This window comes from Vanellus vanellus (genome assembly GCF_965231255.1).
Source record: "Vanellus vanellus genome assembly, chromosome: 2".
In the NCBI taxonomy this organism is placed as follows: Eukaryota; Metazoa; Chordata; class Aves; order Charadriiformes; family Charadriidae; genus Vanellus; species Vanellus vanellus.
In genome coordinates this window covers 121,626,747-121,648,192 of record NC_138906.1, presented here as the reverse complement: position 1 = coordinate 121,648,192, position 21,446 = coordinate 121,626,747, and positions in this window count along the sequence as shown.

Here is a 21,446-nt window from a genome sequence, read left to right as displayed (position 1 = left end):
ATAAGCTGGTGGACCTAGGCCTTGAGCTCCTTGAAAGAGAGACCGGGCCAGACACTGGAAATAAAAAAGATCACGGGGATATCATCTCCTTGCCCTGTAGGGCTGAAAGCACGGAAGGCAGTGGCCTACCAGAAAATAGCGAATGGAGGCAAATCTGTAGTAGGGGCAGCAAGTGAACCCCCTCCTTTCCTGCCTCCCCTCCCCTTTTACCACTGTACAATAGGTATGAGGCCCTGGGCATGGTAGAACAGCCTAAGGACAATGAGGCTGATGGTCCTAATACATCACAGGAGCCGCCAGGACAGGAAAGGCCTACTCACCACATTAAGACCACCTCTACAAGGAAGAAAAGGAGGGTTATAGTCATGGGCAACTCAGCTCTGAGGGGGACAGAGGGCTCGATATGTAGGGCAGACCCCACTCTTAGGGAAGTCTGCTGCCTCCCTGGGGCACAGGCCAGGGACATCACAAAGAGACTCCCTAGCCTGGTGCAACCCTTGGACTACTACCTGCTGTTTCTATTCCATGTGGGGGGCCACAAATGTGCAAATCGAAGTGCAAAAATTATTAAAAGAGATATCAGGGCCTTGGGACAGTTAATATGGGGATCTGGAGCACAAGTCACTACTTTCCATTGCAGGCAATGACATTGAAAGAAACAGACGAGCTCAGTCTGTTAATACATGGCTTTGTGGCTGGTGCCACTGCCACAATTTTGGGTTTTTCGACAATGGAATGGCTTATGCGGCACCAGGCCTCCTGGCAGCAGACGTGGGTTGGCTCATTCAAAGGGGGAGAAGGGTTTTTGCCCCAAAATTAGCAGGGTTCATTAACAGGGCTTTAAACTAGACTCGATGGGGGAAGAGGGTATTATTGGGTTTGCCTGTGACCAGCCAAGGGATGTTGTACCAAGGAAAGAGTAACGGGGTGCTGGTGAAGGCCTGCCGCCATTAGCTCCAAAATGTGCTGGTTACGCTGCAGCATGCTCAAAGTCTTACGTAGACGAGCCAGGAGCTCCTGGACCAACAGGAGCCAATGGGGAAGCACCATTAATACACAGCACAGGAATGCTGCCTGGAGAGCAGCACAAAGTAATTACAGCTGTTCCAGCCAAGTCAGCCTTAATGAAGACACGGCTGAAGTGTCTCTATGCAAATGCGCGGAGCATGGGGAACAAACAGTAGGAGCTAGAGATGTGTGCACAGCTCCAAGGCTACGATCTCATTGGCACCGTAGAAACTTGGTGGGATGACTCCTATAACTGGAGTGTTGGCATGGAAGGCTACAGGCTCTTCAGGAGAGACAGGTGAGGGAAACGAGGAGACAGTGTTGCCTTATACGTCACGGAGCAGCTGGAATGCATGGACCTCAGCCAAGGGATGGATAAAGAGCCAACTGAGAGCCTATGGGTCAGGATTAAAGGGAAATCAGGAGCAGGGGACATTACAGTGGGGGCCTGCTACAGGCCACCCAACCAAGAAGACCGAGTGGATGAAGCCCTCTATAGACAGATAGGGGGGGCATCACATTCACAGACCCTGGTTCTCATGGGCAACATCAACCACCCTGACATCTGTTGGAAGTGTAACACAGCCAGGCATAAGCAAGGAGGTTCTTGGATTGCATCGATGACAACTTCCTTCTCCAAGTGGTTGAGGAGCCAACCAGGAGAAGAGCTGTGCTGGACCTTGTTCTTACCAACAAGGAGGGGCTGGTAGACAGGGTCAAACTCAAGGGTAGCCTGGGCTGTAGTGACCATGAAATGGTTGAGATTGAGATCCTTGAGGCAGCGAGGAAGGTGCGCAGCAAGCTGATGACCCTTGACTTTGGGAGAGCTGACTTTGGCCTCTTGAAGAATCTGCTTGGTATGGTGCCATAGGATTAAGTGCTGGAGGGAAGAGAGGACCGAGAAAGTTGGTTAATATTCAAGGACCGCCTCCTCCAAGCTCAGGAGCAATGCATCCCCACAAAGAGGAGGCAGGCAGAAAAGCCAGGAGGCCTGCATAGATGAACAAGGAGCTTCTGGACATGATCAAAAGGAAAAAGGAGGCCTATAGGGAGTGGAAACAGGGGCGGGTAGCCTGAGAGGAATACAGAGGAATTGTTCGAGCAGCCAGGGATTGGGTTAGACAAGCTAAAGCCCAGATAGAACTAAATCTGGCCAGGGACATTAAGACAAACAAAAAATCTTTCTTTAAGTATGTCAGTAGGAAAAGAAAGACTAGGGAAAACGTAGGCCCTCTCCAGAAGGAAGGTTACCCAGGACAGAGACAGAGCTGAGGTACTCAATGACTTTTTTGCCTCAGTCTTCACTGGCGAGGACTGCAGTGACACTGCCCATGACACGGAATGCAAAGGCGAGGAATGCGAAAATGAAGAACTGCCCACTGTAGGTGAAGATCAAGTGTGAGACCACCTGAGGAACCTGAAGGTGCACAAGCCCATGGGACCTGATGAGATACATCTGCAGGTCCTGAGGGAACTGGCAGATGAAGTTGCTAAGCCACTAGCCATCATATTTGAGAAGTCATGGATGCCTGGCAAGGTTCCTGCCGACTGGAAAAGGGGAAATATCACCCCTATTTTCAAAAAGGGAAATAAGGAAGACGTGTGGAATTACAAGCCAGTCAGTCTCACCTCTGTGCCTGGCAAGATCATGGAGCGGATCCTCTTGGAAACTCTGCTAAGGCACATAGGAAACAAGGAGGTGATTGGTGACAGCCAACATAGCTTCACCAAGGGCAAGTCATGCCTGACAAATGTGGTCGCCTTCTATGAAGGAGTTACAGCAGCAGTGGACAAAGGAAGACCAACTAATGTCATCCACCTGGACTTGTGCAAAGCGTTTGACACCATCCCACACAATATCCTGGTCTCTAAATTGGAGACACATGGATTTGACAAATGGACCAATCAGTGGATAAAGAACCGGCTGGACGGTTGCACTCAAAGAGTTGCAGTCACTGGCTTGATGTCCAAGTGGAGAGCAGTGCTGAGTGGCGTTCCTCAGGGGTCGGTACTAGGACGTGTACTGTTCAACATCTTTGTTGGCGACATGGACACTAGGGTTGAGTGCACCCTCAGCAAGTTTGCCAATGATACCAAGCTGTTTGGTGAGGTAGACATGCTGGAGGGGAGGGATGCCATCCAGAGGGACCTGGACAGGCTGGAGAGGTGGGCCCAAGCCAACCTCATGCAGTTCAGCAAGGCCAAGTGCAAGGTCCTACATCTGGGTCGCAGCAATCCCAAGCACAAATACAGGCTCAGTGGGGAATGGCTGGAGAGCAGCCCTGAGGAGAAGGATTTGGGGGTGCTGATTGATGAGAAGCTCAACATGAGCCAACAATGCGCGATCACAGCCCAGAAGGCCAACTGTATCCTGGGCTGCATCAAAGAAGTGTGGCCAGCAGCTCAAAGGAGGTGATTCTGCCCCTCTACTCCGCTCTCGTGAGACCCCACCTGGAGTACTGCATCCATCCCTGGAGTCCCCAACATAAGAAGAACATGGACCTGCTGGAGTGTGTCCAGAGGAGAGCCACAAGGATGATCTGAGGGCTGGAGCACCTCTCCTATGAGGAGAGGCTGAAAGAGTTAGGGCTGTTCGTCCTGGAGAAGAGAAGGCTCCAGGGACATCTTATTGAGGCCTTCCAGTACCTAAAGGGGGCCTGTAGGAGAGCTGGGGAAGGACTTTTTACTAAGGCATGTCGCGATAGGATGAGGGGGAATGGCTTTAAACTGGAAGAGGGCAGGTTCAGATTGAACATTAGGAAGAAATTTTTCACTTTGAGGATGGTAAGGCACTGGAAGAGGTTGCCCAGAGAGGTTGTTTTGGCCCCATCCCTGGAGGTGTTCAAGGCCAGGCTGGACGTGGTCTTGGGCAAGCTGGTCTAGTGGGAGGTGTCCCTGTCTATGGCAGGGGGGTTGGAACTCAATGATCTTCAAGGTCCTTTTCAACCTAAACCATTCTATGATTCTATGATTGCTGATGTCTCTCTATTTTTTAAGGTCTGACCTAGTAGTCCCTCAAATATTTTCTTGTATGTATTCATTCATTTTTGATGGCTTCCTTTTCTTCCCTCCTACTGTAAATGCTCTAGAGTAAATATAGCTGTTCCAGATACTCACAGAACTGTACAAGCTACATGATTATGAATTTCTAAACTAGGATTATATACAGACACTCAGTCTTACTGTATTACTATATTGTTCCAGATGCAAACACGATCATTCTGCCAATTTTTTTAAAGCAGAATTTTGTAACTTTGTAACACCCCCTACTGTATAACACTGATTGTTTTAATGACTGCTGGAGGTTGCTTTTCCAGAGCTGTGCTGTGAATTCTCTTTCCCAGTACTTGTTTTCTCTCTGTTGTATGCCAGCTTCTGAGATCCCGCACCCACTCCCTTACTGCAGTCTACTGCAGCAGCCATTCCTAGTACTTCTCCTTCACAAGATTTCATGGCAGTAACCAAAACAGTTACTGACTTCTATTGCTTCACTTTCTTTATCCTAGACTCTGTTGTGGTCCCTCTTACTGCATCTTACTGATTCCTTACCCTGTCACCATGCCACGTTCTGTACTGACAATGCCTCCATGCGTTGTACTATTGACCTCAGTTAAAAACAACAAAACCCCATTTTGCTAATATCTATGTCTGGATGATTTTATTTTCCTTTCACTAATGCTACATCATGCATTAAATGAGCTTGTTGGTGTTGGCTGAGGTCTCTGTGTTAATGACAGCTGGAGAGAAATCTGGGCCTTTCTTTGCATCAGGTGACAAATAAAGAGTTTCCTGGAAACCTGCCTCATGAAAAACTCCAGTCACTCAAAGTAAAATTCACAGTTTCTGTGCACAGGTAAAGAAAACTGTTCCATAAAGCTAGAATCCTCAGTTCTCCGTATAATAAATGGAGGTAGATGCCTTCTGATTGAGGTGCTCTGAGGTGCCCTTTAGAGATGCCTACTTTTATTCTTTGGATGTATAATGAACCTAGGCAATTAACTGAGGCTCCCAAATTAGGTGTCTAATGTAGACACCATGAAAAAAATCCTCTTCCCTAGTTACAACAGAATATTATGCATTGCAATTCGTAGGTCTAATGAATGCCTTTGGAAAAGGCCCCAGCTGAAAAGAAAAATGACAACTTTAAACAACTTCAATTTTATATTCATACAACTTTTTTTTTTCTTTTTTAAAAATACATCAGGCAGTGAATTTCCAGCTAATTTGGAATTCTGAATAGTTGACTACTTATGAATCACTAGTATATACATATTCTATAAGATACCATTTATGTCTACAGAAATTCATCTTTTTGAAGGTCGTCTTTTCTTCTTCTCTGATACAGTAAATGGTTCCTATTTCCATGTAAAAGGGTCCTTATATTTATATCTGGGGGCTAAATTATGTCTAATAGGCTTATTCTATCTTGACCTAGATTTAGACAAAAAAAAAGCCCAAATCTTTTCCCATTAACAATACCAATTATGGAACAATCATATTATAATGCAGAATGAAGCACTGAAGTGGTTTTTTTTTTTTTTTTTTTGTATGATCACGGTAATTCATGCATCTTCTAAGTTAAATACATGGAAAAGGCATAGACTGCTGCGATTCACACAGGACGTTTGCCAGGCTGCTCTGTGGAGAATACTGTAGGTCAATGATACATTGGTTCAGAGGGCAGCCATTTACTACGCTCATCACTTCTGCCAGTATCTAACCACATATCTTAGACGCATAATGAACACAGCTTCTGTCTGGACTTGATCACCTTACTTTAAAGGCTATAAGTATTTTTCTTTTAGCTTGTTTTAAATCATGAGCAAGAAGTAACGACAAGGATTTTAGAGATGGGAAATAAAGACTAAATGGGAATTTAACCTAATAAGACATCTGAATCAAGCTAATTTTCATTCCTTAAGAAAATTAATATTTTAATTAGTAGCAAATGTTAATGAACTCCAAGAAATCAAAACTGACCTGTAGATATGTTTCATACTTCGTGCATATATATACCTGTTAAAAACCTTGCAATTTTATGCCACCATAATCAGCTTTACACACTGTCTATATTTACGCCCACTAAGATACCTGCTTTGTTAATGAATTAATGCTCTTATAAATTTGTTTTGGCCTTTTAAGCCACTACTTAAACAGAGAAAAAGAATATGGGATTCTATTGTTTTGCTTTTACTTAGTGTTTTGCCTGTCATAGTAAGTAAATTTAATCTGCATTATTAGTAACTGTCAACAGCATACTCTGAGCAGAAGGCAAATACAGCAGGTGGTAAAAAAAGAAGAGATGGCTGAAAGCAGAAAAGCAAAACAAACGATTGCCAGGAACTGCTAATCTAGTTATGCATAAATTTAAGACAAATTAAAATGCATACAAAGCTTTCACTGAAGGTGAATACTTGACAGAAAAGGAGATAAACTGGCCAATTGTTGTTAAAAGACCATTTGTCAAGAAAGCTCAAGTGCTAAAACCCCTTTATGATCTTCTAATTGCTTTAATGCAACTTCTATAAACTTAACCTGTCAGACACTTTGAACCTCCTAAGTGACGGCTCATCAGACAACAAACTTATGGTAGAAAGGACTGTTGCTTTGTTTACTTACATGTGAAATAGGTGACCCTTTCAGTTTACTATATTTTTCAGTGGTCAGCATTTAAACTTTAAAATGTTTTTGCTGGTAATTAGCATCCATATGATATCTCTTGTGACAGTTACAGGTTTTAGAGAAAACACTCTCAAAAAACTACAAAGAGTTATAAATATTGTGCTGGTTGACTATTTTATATTTCATAATCATCTGCTTTTCAGTAACATATCAAAAAAGGGTATGCAGACAATTAGGACTTTGCCAAAGAAGAAAAGTCTGTCAGCTTCTCTGCTTTTTCTTCCATTTCTAATGATATTTGGGGGTTGGGAGACAGTTCCCCAGAGCCTGTAGGGCAGTCACTTCTCCCAAATCTCACTTATTCCTCATGCCAGATATTCCCCTTCTGGCACTCAACAGAAATGTCTTCAAAATAAATGGTTATAGCGGGTGTTGAAAATAGCTTGACCTTAAAGCATTAGGTGGCTGCTGCTAAATGGTTCTTAGAATTCCTCTGTTCCCAGTGGAACAAGTGGTGGATTTGGCAGTGTTAGATTAATGATTGGATCTGATGATCTTAAAGGTGTTTTCCAACCTAAACGATCCTATGATTCTATATTTATTCTTTGCTTTCACCTGATCAATGCAACAAGGGTGTCAAGCGGTCCTTGGTAATGAAGGGTGGTAAAGCTTGTTTCAGAAAGGCTCCAATTGCAAACACCAGTTGCATCGAGTCCCTAACACCAGTTACTCGACCTGCCGCTGGTGCCAGTGGGAACCAGGGCATCCGTTAACAGCATAGTAGAGATAACACCAGGATACTTTGGAGCTGCTAAACTTCTAAGGAAAAGAGTTACAGAAGAACTCCACAGGAGCTCTGCAACATGCAGGGAAGCTAACATTCAGATACCGCAGCGTAATTAAGGCAACTGGGGCACAATGTTTCACGTTGTTTAGAACAAAATCCTAGATGAAGTGAGTCTTTGGTTATGCTTTGCATAGAATTTTTTTCCCTTTTGACAGTTCAACAGGACAGATGGTCTCAGAGCTCTGTCACCACTACACAGAATGCGGTAAAGAACGCTTTTTTTTTTTTTTTCAGTTGTGATGTCTAAATTACATTTTTTAATTTCCAACATTACAATTAATATATGTTTAAGTAAGATGAGTAGTTTTATCTGAGGACCGAAAAAGAAAAGCTTTCATTCTACTAGTTCTTCTTTTAAAATCATTTTAAAGCTTGCTCTCAGGAGTTTTAAATATGTTGAAGGGACAGTTACCTTCCTGATAATTTAACATTAATTTTTCTGTATTTCTTATGAGAAAGTGCTTTTTACTTTACCAGTGTAAGCTATTCATGAATGCATAGGTGAGTGTGGGGAGAGGCAATAGTCACACAAGGGGTATGTCTCCTTTCCCAGTTGCATCTGAGTCACAAGTAAGAAAATCCTGCTCTTGTTAACATTCCTCCACATTTTAAAGTCTAATTATTTTAGATCGATATAACTGGAAAAAATTAAAGAATCATTCTATGAGCTTTCTAACACTGTTATTCCTGTTAGAGCTGTTTTGCCTTGCAGCACAAATTTTATGGCATAGTATCAATTTCTTTTATTAAAGAAAAACAAAAAGGAAAACTCCCTTCCTGTAGTTTAAAGCTGGAGAACTTGAAAGGAGAATAAAGAGAAATAAACTGCCACATTTCCTTTTGTTTTCATTAATATAAAAATGCTTCTGTTTGCTGACCTAGATATGTATGTATTTCCCTATGCAGTTTACTGTTAAACTATAAGATTCACAATCATAATTGGACACTGAAGGAAAAAAAACAACTTGATTTTTTAAAAGTATTAACACTTTTATTACTATTAACAATGATTATACCTTAGCAAAAAAGACCCCTGATAAAGCAAAATCTAATCTTAGAGTTTAAAGTGTAAATTCTCCGTGTTGCTATAGAGAATGGCTCCTATGCAAACAGGTCTGATAGTAATTACACGATAATGTATAAGGGAATGGGAAGGATTCACCTTTCTTTAAAGCAGCAGGTATGTCTTCTTCCTCTCGTAGTGTCAAACCTAGATGGAGATAGTGATCAAACATGCTGTGACAATTTCTGCAATGTCTCCCTGTGGGAGCTATTAAAATTCAACTTATGCACAAAAAAAGCCTTGAGTGCCTAGCTTGGTAAAAATTGTATGTCATCATCTAAGAAATGTGAAATTAAATCTTGCAAAAAAATAGAAAACATATTTCATAGATTTGTGATTTTTTTCTTCAATGAAATAATTTTTTTTGTCAACATCTTTCTATTAGCTAGTTGAAACTGATAGATAAATCAGATCTCCAGGGTCTCAGCCTGGAGCTTCCTCTGCATACCAGCATCATATAGACATGCTCAGTTTTAAACCCATCAAAGCCAATTTGTTTCCAGAAAGCAGAAGACAAAGGTAAATGGTTGGACAGTGACTAAAACAGAAAGTGTTACATTGCCCAGGACTCCCAGGACCAGCTTGTTGGAACAATAAAAATTATTGCAACTCAGATTCCAGACCTACTGCGGTCAGCTGGAGACTTTATCGCCTTTATAAGGTTGTACTAACGTGCTTCGAATGTGTGTAATAATAAGAGAGTATTCTTATGAAAGATTTCTAATAAACAGCAGTTATTGAGAGCTTTCTAATGAAAGGTCCTTTCTTAATTCTTATTAAAAAGGAAAGAGCTACATCATACTCTACAAAGAACATTTAATTAGGATGCAATAAATACATTTAAGACATCAAGGTTTAACTACATTAACTACATAACAGGAGCTCGTCAGGAAGCACGATATCCAGGAATGTGAACAGGAGATTGATACATGATATTGTCCACTGTCCCAAGGCTGAGTGACAGCCCTGCCTCAAGGCTATGAAGGGGAGGGTAAGCCTGAATTCAAACTTGAGCTGACTGACAAAAGTAACTCATGAGATGAAGGAGACTGGACTCTTGTCTCTGCTGAGGGTAGAAGGAAGAACCTTCCCCCATCCTCTGAACTGCCTCTACATAATACTCTGGTGTTGGAGAACGAAGAGCATGTGAGCAACAGACAGGATCCAGGAGAAGCCAAATATGCAAAGGTGATCCAACCACCCACCCATCTTAGAACCAGTGCCACCAGAAAAGAACATAAGGTATTAGTAACTGAAGATTCCTTGCTGAGAGGCACCAAAGCATCCATTTGACCTCCAGACAATTTCTCTAGAGATGTTTGCTGCCTACCAGGAGCTCATATTCATGACATTACTGAGAGGCTGCCATGTCTGGTGAACTCTACAGATTATCATCTGCTCCTACTATTCTATGTAGGGCCCAATGACACTGCAATGAAGCAATTTAAAACTATCAAAAGAGACTATATGTCCCTTGGAGCAACGTTAAAAGGATCTGGAGCACAGGTGGTGTTCTACTCTATCCTTCCAGTCAGAAGGAGGGGGTTCAGGAAGAAGGAGACAAACTGAACAGGTGAATGGCTGGCTGTGTGGCCAGTGCCATACTCAATGATTTTGTCTTCTGTGATCATGGATCGACCTTTGAGAAGGCAGGTCTGTTGTGAGATGATGGGATTCATGTGAACAAGAGGGTTTTTGCCAACAAGTTGGACAGACATATAAGGAGTGCTTTAAACTAGACTTAACAGGGGAAGGGGAAAAGAGTTTTGAGTAACAGAGAAGAGACAGGGGTTGCTGATGTATTAGGAACCAACAGGGAAACACCTGATAAATGTCTCACAGGAATTAGAGCTTTTTTCCTCTAAAAAGATGATAAGGTTGATAGCCCAACTGAAGTTTGTCTTTACCAATACACACAGCATGGGTTACAAACAGGAAGACTTGGAAACCACTGTGTGCATAGAAAGTTACAATCTAATCACTGTCATTAAAACGTGGTGGGATGAATCACACAACTGGAGTGTCACAATCAATAGCTGTAAACTGTTCAGGAAGAACACACAAGGAAGGCGGGGCGGAAGGTGGGTTGCCCTCTACATAAACAAATTGATTGACTGCACAGAGAGTTGTCTTTGAAAAACAGTGATGAACAGGTTGAGAGATCATTGATAAAAATTTGGGGCCAAGTCTTGTGTTTTTTTCTTATAAGTTTGATTGTAAATTTGATATTACAATTATTTTTGTCCTTGGATTTTATTAAATTTAATTGAGCTATATATGGCAAAAACTTGTAAACCCATCATTCACACTAATTATTCTTGAAGACGTATAAATAAATTGTCTTAAATCCCACTATACAGGACATTTTTTATGTCTTCTCTCTGTTAGACAACACACAGCTTTTCAATGGTATAGTTTTTCTCATCCTTCTTGCTTTTAGTGAGACCAGTCAATGACCTTAAGAAATCACCCATATCTCACTGGCAGGATTCATAAGACTTTTTGGAATTTTAGTATGAATTCTGAAACCATTCAAGGATTGAGAATTCTATTTTATATAAATCTACACTTAATCAACTTATCATTAACATATGTGAAGATACTGTCTTACAGAAGTAATCTTAATGCTAGAGTAGTTCAATGCCTAAAGTGTTTAAAACAGGTGAGTTTACATACATCATGAGATTATTTGTTAAACTTACGTATTTCCCCAAATCCTGAGCCAATTAACCTATAAAAAAGCAAAATATCATGAGACTAGTATTAGATAGAAAATTTTTATTAGACAGAGATTTTTATTTTTATTAGAAAAGATTTTTATTTTATTAGGCAGAGAAGATTTTTATTTTGATTTTAAAAATGAAAATTAGTTAGGATTTATTAGATGAAAGCTGATTATAGCCCTGAGTATAAATGTGCTACCTCCAGTCCATAGAAATTGTCACAGAAACCTAAATGTCATATTAGTGGTCAAACAACATTTCTGAAGCTAAGATTTCAAATATCATATTTAGACTTTTTATCATGCATTCATCAAGCTATTTAACTAAGGCTTAGCAATCAAATAATCTTCACAGAATCACAGAATTATCAGAGTTGGAAGGGACCTCTAGAGATCATCTAGTCCAACTCCCCTGCTAAAGCAGGATTGCCCACAGCACATTACCCAGGACTGCATCCAGGCGGGTCTTGACAATCTCCAGAGAAGGGGACTCCACAACCTCCCTGGGCAGCCTGTTCTAGTGCTCTGTCACCCTCACCGTAAAGAACTGTTTCCGTGTATTTGAACGGAACTTCCTGTGTTCTAACTTGTGCCCGTTACCCCTCGTCCTGTCACTGGGAACCATTGAAAAGAGCCTGGCTCCATCCTCCTTCAACCCACCCTTTAGATACTTGTATGCCATAATAAGGTCTCTCCTCAGCCTTCTCTTCTCCAGGCTAAAGAGTCCCAGCTCTCTCAGCCTTTCCTCATAAGGCAGGTGCTCCAATCCCTCAATCATCTTAGTTGCCCTTTGCTGGACTCGCTCCAGCAGTTCCCCGTCCCTCTTGAACTGGGGAGCCCAAAACTGGACACAGTATTCCAGTTGTGGCCTCACCAGCGCAGAGTAGAGGGGGAGAATGACCTCCCTCGACCTACTGGCCACAGTTGTTAATCTAAAGGAACAATTTGCTGTATAAGTTTATCAACAGAAATCAGACTGTGCATCCAGGTCTTCTGGACCAAATGTTGCATACTTAAAAAGTGTATCATTATCAGGGTTCTCTAAAGTGCTTTAAATATTGCTGTAGGCGTTTCTCCAGAAATGCCACAATTGAAATCAAAACAGAGATCTGGTTTAATTTCTGTTCATTTGTCTGTAGCTTGATATGATTCTGGAGAATCACTAGTTTGAATACTTTTCATATAGCTTTGAAATATCACAAGGAATATGTATATTTAGGGATTCTGTCATTTTATTGAAATTGAGCTTATGTTAGAGACATCTCATGTTAGCTTTTTAATATCAGTTCTGTATAGCTAGGTAACAGTTACATCTATTTGGCATTCTTTACTTTAAAAAAGCTTTTTATACCTTCTAACTAGCCACAAATATTGAACATTCTTCAAAAAAATCCTTCCTCTTTCTCATTGTTGTAGATCAACTTTAAACATGCATGGCTTTTTACTTTCCTATATCTTGTATTTAAGAACTCTTTAGAAATTTTGAAGAAATTAAAATAAGCTAATGTCACTAGTGTTATGTTAAGTCCTTTTAATAGTATAGAAACTAAAGTACACATAAGGTGACTTAACCAAGATCTATTCAGGAGATCACTAACAAAATAAGGATTAAAGTTAATAGCTTTTTATTTTATATGGTGTAACTTAATCATAGATTATCTTCACAAACAGCTTTCTTTAGCTACCTTTTAATAAAGATAATCCCTTTATTCAGAGCTTTTAATAAGCATTCTGTTACACTTGGTTCTCAAAATGCATTAAGATTTTGAAGCTGCTGGTTCATTTCCTTGGCTCTTCATTTACCTTTACCTACCTTTGCTTTAAATTGCAGGGATTGTTAATTTTGATCCCTTCATTTAATAATTTCCTTCTTTGTGAATAAATTAATAACATTTTCCAAAACTGTTAAAAAAGAAACCTTTGGTGACAAGTAAAATGCATCATGCACTAGGAGTTTTAGATGCCTGAAAGATTAACTAAATTACTATTCTACACCTATTTCTGGAATGCAAGCAACACAAAAAGGCAAGCCATTTCTTGCATTTAAAAAACTCCAAAGAAGCCTCTCCCTGATGTGTACCGGAAGTCAGAAGAATCCAGAAAGAAAATCCAGTCTTTATAACAAATTTACTATTTGTGTGAGCAATAAAGTGATGGGAAAAATAAGATTTATACAGACAATTTTAACCAGGGATATGAATGGCTATTTTAAGTTGTGATCACCAAAATTAAGCTGTGGGTTTTTTTTTAAATTGGAGATATCAGGTAAAAATGTACCAGATTCAAAACATATGTGATTACATACAGAATATACATAATTATACCTACGATCAAGCTAGCTTCAAAGGAGCATCTGTGAGTGTGACTTACCAATCAAGCGAGGACCAAGGAAGGAAATAGAGACCAGAAAGTTTTTCTCCCTTTTCTCAGGTGAATAATGCAAAGGATTCTTAGCCTAGTTCATCATTGGTTTTTCTCATTGTCTTCTACAGCTGGCCACTGAACTGCCTAACTCTTTTGCTAGGTCACATCTAGAGAATCCCCAACGAAACAAAGAAGTCAGAGAAGGTCAGGAGGTCTACAGTTAACAAGTGTCAGTTAACAAGGACAAGACACCATAATCCAAACTGGAGTGTATATGACTATTTACATTTGGGCAGGTATGAATGAAGGACTTACAATGGAATTTCCTCAGTGTTTTTTTTTCTCTTTTGTGCAAATACAGATTATAAAAAATGTGGAAAGAGTGAAAATATAGATCACTGACCATTTGCACAGACTTTCTAACACAGATCACAGCTGGATCATTAGGAAGACACAAGAAAAGAGACTACTAGTGGCAGCACTTTAAGAAACGATTATTCCTAAAGTGTAAGAGAAAAAGAAAACACACAAGAAACCACCCCAAAACATACCAACCCCCCCTTTAAATGTAGTGGTTGAATGAAGACTTGAAAAATGAAGTCTGCATTATCATTTTTCAACATTTATTTTCTAATGCCAATACTTAAGGCAAATGTTATCATAACTGAAATAAAAATGAACAGTTGTTCTTTTTATTATTATTTTTCCTGAGTCTGAGATCATTTATATAACTAATAGCAACATTTCCTTATAAATTCTGCACTCATTGCACGAAATACACGAATTTCCCAAGTCGCTGAGGAGACCAGCTTCAGTGACGGTAAGGCCTCACTGGGGAAGGGGATTGCGGCAGATAAGGCCGGTAAAGGGCTCTTTTTGAGGGCTCTCGTAGCTGAGAGAAGCGGCTAGCTCGTGCCGGAACCGGCAGCTCGGGGGTGGGCTGCTGACGCGACAGGGTCGGAGACAACGTCAGACGCGGCAGTTCTAAACGGTAATTGTGGTAGGTGACTCCCTTCTGAGGGGAACAGAGGGCCCTATCTGTAGACCGGACCCATCCCACAGGGAAGTCAGCTGCCTCCCTGGAGCCAGAATTAAGGACATACGGAGAAAACTCCCTTCCCTGGTTAAGACATCAGATTACTATCCGCTACTGATATTTCAGGTAGGTGGTGATGAGGTAGGTGCCAGAAGTCTAAGGACAATGAAGAATGACTTTAGGGCCCTGGGACGGCTGGTTAAGGGATCGGGAGCACAAATAGTGTTCTCCTCTATCCCACCATTTGCAGGGATTGACGAGGGGATAAATAGGAGGAGTCAGGAAATTAACTCCTGGCTCCGAGACTGCTGTATCTGGCAGGACTTTGGCTTTTTTGATCATGGGCCAATCTACAGGAAACCAGGCATGCTGGCAACAGGTGGGGGAAGCCTAACCTGAAGGGGAAGAAAGATCCTGGGACAAGAATTAGCAGGGCTTATTCATAGGGCTTTAAACTAGGTTTGAAGGGGGATGGGGATGAAACCAGGATTACAAAAGTGGTGCCTGGGAGAAGCGTACCAGTGCTTCTGGGTAAAAATGTTAGCAAGGTCTTGCAGCCTGTCTCAGTGATGGTGGGGGATGGTGAATTGTGTGGCAGCAAAGACATGAGGGGTAGTGATAATTTGGTAACTACAGTAGTGTCCGAGCATGATCAGGTGTGAATTAGGGCTTGTCCCCCCAAGAAAGTGGCAGGACAATTAGCCCAGCTGAAGTGCATCTATCCTAATGCCCGCAGCATGGGGAATAAACAGGAGGAGCTGGCCATTGTACAGCAAGGAAATTATGATATAGTTGCCATCACAGAAACGTGGTGGGAGGACACACACAAGTGGAGTGCTGTAATAGATGGCTACCAACTTTTCAGAAGGGATAGGCAAGGAAGGAGAGGTGGTGGGGTGGCCCTCTATGTTAGGGGCAGTTTTGAATGTCTGGGACTTAACAGTGTGGATGACAGTGTTGAGTGTGTATGGATAAGAATTAAGGGTAAGTCCAATAAGGCAGACATCGTGATGGGAGTTTGTTATAGACCCACTAATCAGGATGTAGAAACTGATGAAATATTCTATAAGCAGCTGGCAGAGGTCTCACGATCACTTGCCCTTGTTCTTGTGGGGGGCTCCAACTTCCCAGATGTCTGCTGGAAATACTATGCAGCAGAGAGGGAACAGTCATGGAGGTTCCTGGAGTGTGTGGAAGACAACTTCCTAACACAGCTGGTGAAGGAACCAACTAGGGGAAGTGCCCTACTGGACCTACTGTTTGTTAACAGAAAAGGTCTTGTGGGGGATGTAAAAGTTGGAGATCACCTTGGGCAGAGTGATCATGAAATGATAGAATATTCAATTCTTGGTGAAGCAAGGCGGGGAGCAAGCAGAACTGCCACCTTGGATTTCCAAAGGGCAGACTTTAGCCTGTTTAGGAGCATGGTCCAGAGTGTCCCTTGGGAGGCAGTTTTGAAGAGCAAAGGTGCCCAGGAAGGCTGGGCATACTTCAAGCACGTGCTCTTAGAAACACAGGAGAAGTCTATCCCTGTGTCTCAAAAAACGAGCCGATGGGGAAGAAGACCAGCCTGGCTAAATAGAGAGCTTTGGCTGGACCTCAGGAAAAAAAGGAAAGTTTACATTCTCTGGAAAAGGGGGTTGGCAACTTAAGAGGACTATCAAGATATAACAAAGCTATGTAGGGGGAAAATGAGAAGGGCCAAAGCTCAATCAGAACTCAGCTTGGCCACTGCAGTTAAAGACAATAATAAGAGATTCTTTCAGTATATCAACAGAAAAAGGAAGACTAGGGAAAATGTAAGCCCACTGATGAATGAGACAGGTGCCCTAGTGGTGGAAGACACAGAGAAGGCAGAGTTACTGAATGCCTTCTTTTCTTTGGTCTTCACTGCTAAAGCTGTTCCTCATGAATCCTATAGTCTGAAGGCAAAGGGGAAAGTCTGGAGAGAGGAAGATTTTTCCCTCAGTTGAGGAGGACCGGGTCAGAGACCACTTGGCCAAGCTGGACATTCATGAGTCCATGGGCCCTGACGAGATGCACCCGCGAGTGCTGAGAGAGCTGGCAGATGTTATTGGTAGACCATTCTCCATTGTCTTTGAACAGTGATGGAGAACAGGAGAGGTGCCTGAGGACTGGAGGAAGGCTGACGTTACTCTGATCTTCAAAAAAGGCAAGAAGGAGGACCCAGGGAACTACAGACTGATTAGTCTCCCCTCTGTCCCTGGGAAGGTAATGGACCGACTCATTCTGGATGTCATCTCCAAACACGTTGAGGAACAGGAAGTTATTGGAAGTGGTCAACATGGATTTACCAAGGGTAAATCATGACCAATCTGATAGTTTTCTATGATGTTATAATTGGTTGGCTGGATGAGGGGAGAGTCGTAGATGTCATCTACCTTGACTTTAGCAAGGCTTTTGACACTGTCTCCCATAACATCCTCATTAGGAAGCTGAGGAAGTATGGGCTAGATGAGGTGACAGTGAGGTGGATTGAGAGTTGGCTGCGGGACAGAACTCAGATGGTTGTGATCAGCGGCACAGAGTCTAGTTAGAGGCCTGTAACCAGTGGTGTCCCCCAGGGGTCAATACTTGGTCCAATTTTGTTTAATATATTCATTAATGACCTGGATGAAGGGACAGAGTGTATCCTCAGCAAGTTTGCTGATGATACTAAACTGGGTGGAGTGGCTGACACCACAGAGGGCCGTGCTGCCATCCAGCGTGACCTGGACAGGCTGGAGAGCTGGGCAGAGAAGAACCTAATGAGGTTCAACAAAAGCAAGTGCAAGGTCCTGCACCTGGGGAGGAAGAACGTAAAGCACCAGTACAGATTAGGGGCGGACCTGCTGGGAAGTAGCTCGGAGGAGAAGGATCTGGGGGTCCTGGTAGACAGTAAATTATCCATGGCCCAGCAATGTGCCCTTGTTGCCAAAAAGGCCAATGGAATCCTGGGCTGCACAGGGAAGAGTGTGGCCAGTAGGTCAAGGGAGGTCATTCTCCCCCTCTACTCTGCGCTGGTGAGGCCACAACTGGAATATTGTGTCCAGTTTTGGGCTCCCCAGTTCAAGAGGGACAGGGAACTGCTGGAGCGAGTCCAGCGAAGGGCAACTAAGATGATTGAGGGATTGGAGCACCTGCCTTATGAGGAAAGGCTGAGAGAGCTGGGACTCTTTAGCCTGGAGAAGAGAAGGCTGAGGAGAGACCTTATTATGGCGTACAAGTATCTAAAGGATGGGTTGAAGAAGGATGGAGCCAGGCTCTTTTCAATGGTTCCCAGTGACAGGACGAGGGGTAATGGGCACAAGTTAGAACATAGGAAGTTCCGTTCAACTACACGGAAAAACTTCTTTACGGTGAGGGTGACAGAGCACTAGAACAGGCTGCCCAGGGAGGTTGTGGAGTCCCCTTCTCTGGAGATTGTCAAGACCCGCCTGGATGCAGTCCTGGGTAATGTGCTGTGGGCAATCCTGCTTTAGCAGGGGAGTTGGACTAGATGATCTCTAGAGGTCCCTTCCAACTCTGAAAACTCCATGATTCTATGATTCCTTGTTTTGGGTGATATAGAGTTCACCATTTCCACACGTTCAGGGTATATAAAATAAAAGGTACTTACATGTTTGTGTTTTAAATTTGTGGCAATTCAGTATCAATTTCTATTCCTTCTTTAATTTGAAACACTGAAAATGAGAAAAAGTAAATGCATAGATCAGTTTTAATATTTTTGTGGTCTTCATTTTGTATTTCTATATCATGTCATTTTGCACAAAGTCCTCAGCTTTCAGGCTAACTTTATGAAAGAGTGTTTCCAAATTGCTAATATCAGTCATCCACGGGAGATTTGAAAGATGGGTCTCAGCTATCCTTTTTGGTTCTTTCTCTATTTTCTAACATGTTGAAATATGTTTTTTTTTTTCAACACAAAATGGAGAACTTACATTTTTCCCCACATAAGAGGAAAATTCCATATTTTCATTAGGAGCCAGATATTGTTTTAAGAAGACAAACACTTTCCAGCGTAGAAATATTCAATATAATATAGATAACCAAATATATTCATACAACTGGTGCTGATATAATTCAAAAGTTAAGTAAACAACCTCAAACTAATATCCATTTGATGTGAAAATACTGCATTTATTTTTAGAGGAATCTCTCTGAAATAATTTTGTGGAGATTGAAATCGCCTCTTAAAACATAATGATTTCCATAGACACGAATTTTTTATTATCTTTGAAATATTTTCAGCAACCTCTGGAAAGTACCTCCTCTTGTTGTTCTAGTTGATATACCCTTCCCGTGATATTTGTTTTCCAGACTCCAAGCAAGCACCGGGGAATGGTCTCCTAGCTCCCTACAAGACCAGATTCCATGCCTAGAAAATATAATCTCCATTCCTTTTGAAGAAACATATTTTCCAGTCTACCAATCTGAAGCTTTTTAAAGAATTTTTTTCACTGCCTACTGGGAGTCTTTCAGTGTAAGACAGTGGTGATTAAGTTATTTTCAACATAGTTATATGATGCAGATATATTCATATTCATACATTAAAAAAAGATTATCCAAAAAAACCCAACTTTAAAAATATAGGGATTGCCTAAAATAAAGAATATCACTATATGTAAAATGCAGCTGCGTGGAGTATGCAACATACTTGGTTTTAATTTCATTTTTTCAGCGTTCTCAATAGCACTCCAATTTGTTTTATAAAAGAATAATGAACATTTTTATATCCCAGCCAGTGTAGCCTTTTAAACTCATCTCTATCAATATCTGAGACTCAAGAATTCAGGTAAAAGTGCCATAGGCAGCCCCACATTTCCTGCTAACCTGTGGTGAACCTTTTAGGATTCCTTCCCCTCTAGGACAAAACAATTATTTCTTGCTGACATAAATTCCTAACAAGCCCCTTCTGTCCTCAGCTGTATGTAACAGGCTTGTGCTTATGCTAATATGATGCTGTGGGATCATAACCCCCTACTGGTGCAACAAATTTTAAAGTGTTAACAAAATTACTATAAGCATTGCAGAAAATATATAATAAAAGATTGCAGTTTTCCAAATATATGCCATTCTTGAAAGTATGCTGTAGAATTCTTAGTGTGCGTATTCATCTAATATCAACTTATTTTTAAGATAATTATGCAATTTAACAAAAGGAACTCTGCAGGAATATAAAAACTACTATTCCTCCTCTTATATGGAAATAGAAGTTGCTTTTGTTTTCTTAAACAACTGAGGTTTACAGAGATTTTCCTACTTAAACTTTGCAAAGCTTGTGTTCACCCCTAAGGGGACTTACAGCCAGCTTAATGTTCACATTGTTACAAAATGAAGATACTCCAGGGACAAGACAATAAAATAAAGCCAATCTTTCCTCCACTCCAAATAATTTCTTCCCCATAATTCACCGATACACCCCCAAATCAGTATATAAGACTTTGGACTTTTTTAAATTATAAAACTTCCCATTTGTCTTGACATAAATTGAAATAATGTAATAAATCAGTGTAATTATTTCCCCCCCTTTTGCCCTTATAATGAAATATATATAGTTGTAAAAGAATAAAATACTCTGCTATAAACTGAAGGATGATCAAGTCAAGCTCCATCTGATCCAGAAATAGGTTATATTTATGTAAAAACAGACTATGAAAAGTGTATGAATTTTGATGAACATTTTCTTTCTTCTTTTCTTAAAGATTGCACAGTGTTTAAGAAAGCACAAAGAAGTGGTTTTAATTGACAAGTATGGTGTTTCATTTTCCCCAGCAAATTTTACATTTGTTTTTTTTCCCCCATCTATTCTGGTACATGTTCTTAGGGAAGAAATAAACAGATAAATGGAGGTGCAATCCAAAGGGAATTGCAGGAGGAGCAATTTTATTTTCTCTGCACAGTTCTGTTAGTTTCATGTAGTTTATTATTGCCTTGATGTTGTTCATTACTTGCATTCTCCTGGCTCTTATCTTCTAAGAGTAATCAAGACCTCTTCATATAGTCTCTAAAAGCTTATTAGAATAATAGATCAACAAAAGGGATTTATATACATGGATCTCACAAAGGTAACCTTTCATGATTCTCTAACAAAAATTAACGTGATTTTGTTATTTAATTATGAAATATGTAACCTCATTTTAGCCTTCTGTAGCGTGAAACTATTGAAGCTGACACTTCAATTGCATTTACCCATGGGTTTATGAGCTCTGAGAGTTAAGAACAGGCAACTATGAAAGTACAGGCCTCTTCCCAGGTTCTTCATACCTAATTACTACAAGTAGGAAGTTTCCTCCAGAGAGGGACCACTTTTATTCTGTATCTGACAGGTAGAAATTAGTTGCCTAATGGAATGGAATAGTTCTGCAAATTGAAGGAATTAAATAAGCTTTTTTAATTTAGGCTTCTTTTAAATTAGATTTTAATTTGGATTCAAATGAGAGGTTGGTGGCATAAGGCAGTTTATTTTGGATGATTTCCAATAACTTTATATTGCCCTTTGCCCATATATCACGTGTCTGTTTGCTGCATCAGTAAACCAGCAGAGACTGTACTATAAAGGTAACTCTTCATACTGTAAAGCATCTTGACTTTCCACTAATGCCTTTTTTGATGGTCAGAATACAGAGAACAAGAATCACCTTCACGTTATTAAAAGCACCTGAACAATATTGCCTTTGCTCCAGTCTTCTAAGCTTCTAAGATATTTCATCTAAAGAGCTAGTTCATAAAAATTCAGGCTAAAAAATATACTTATGTTTGGTTCTTTTGTTTTTATTGACAC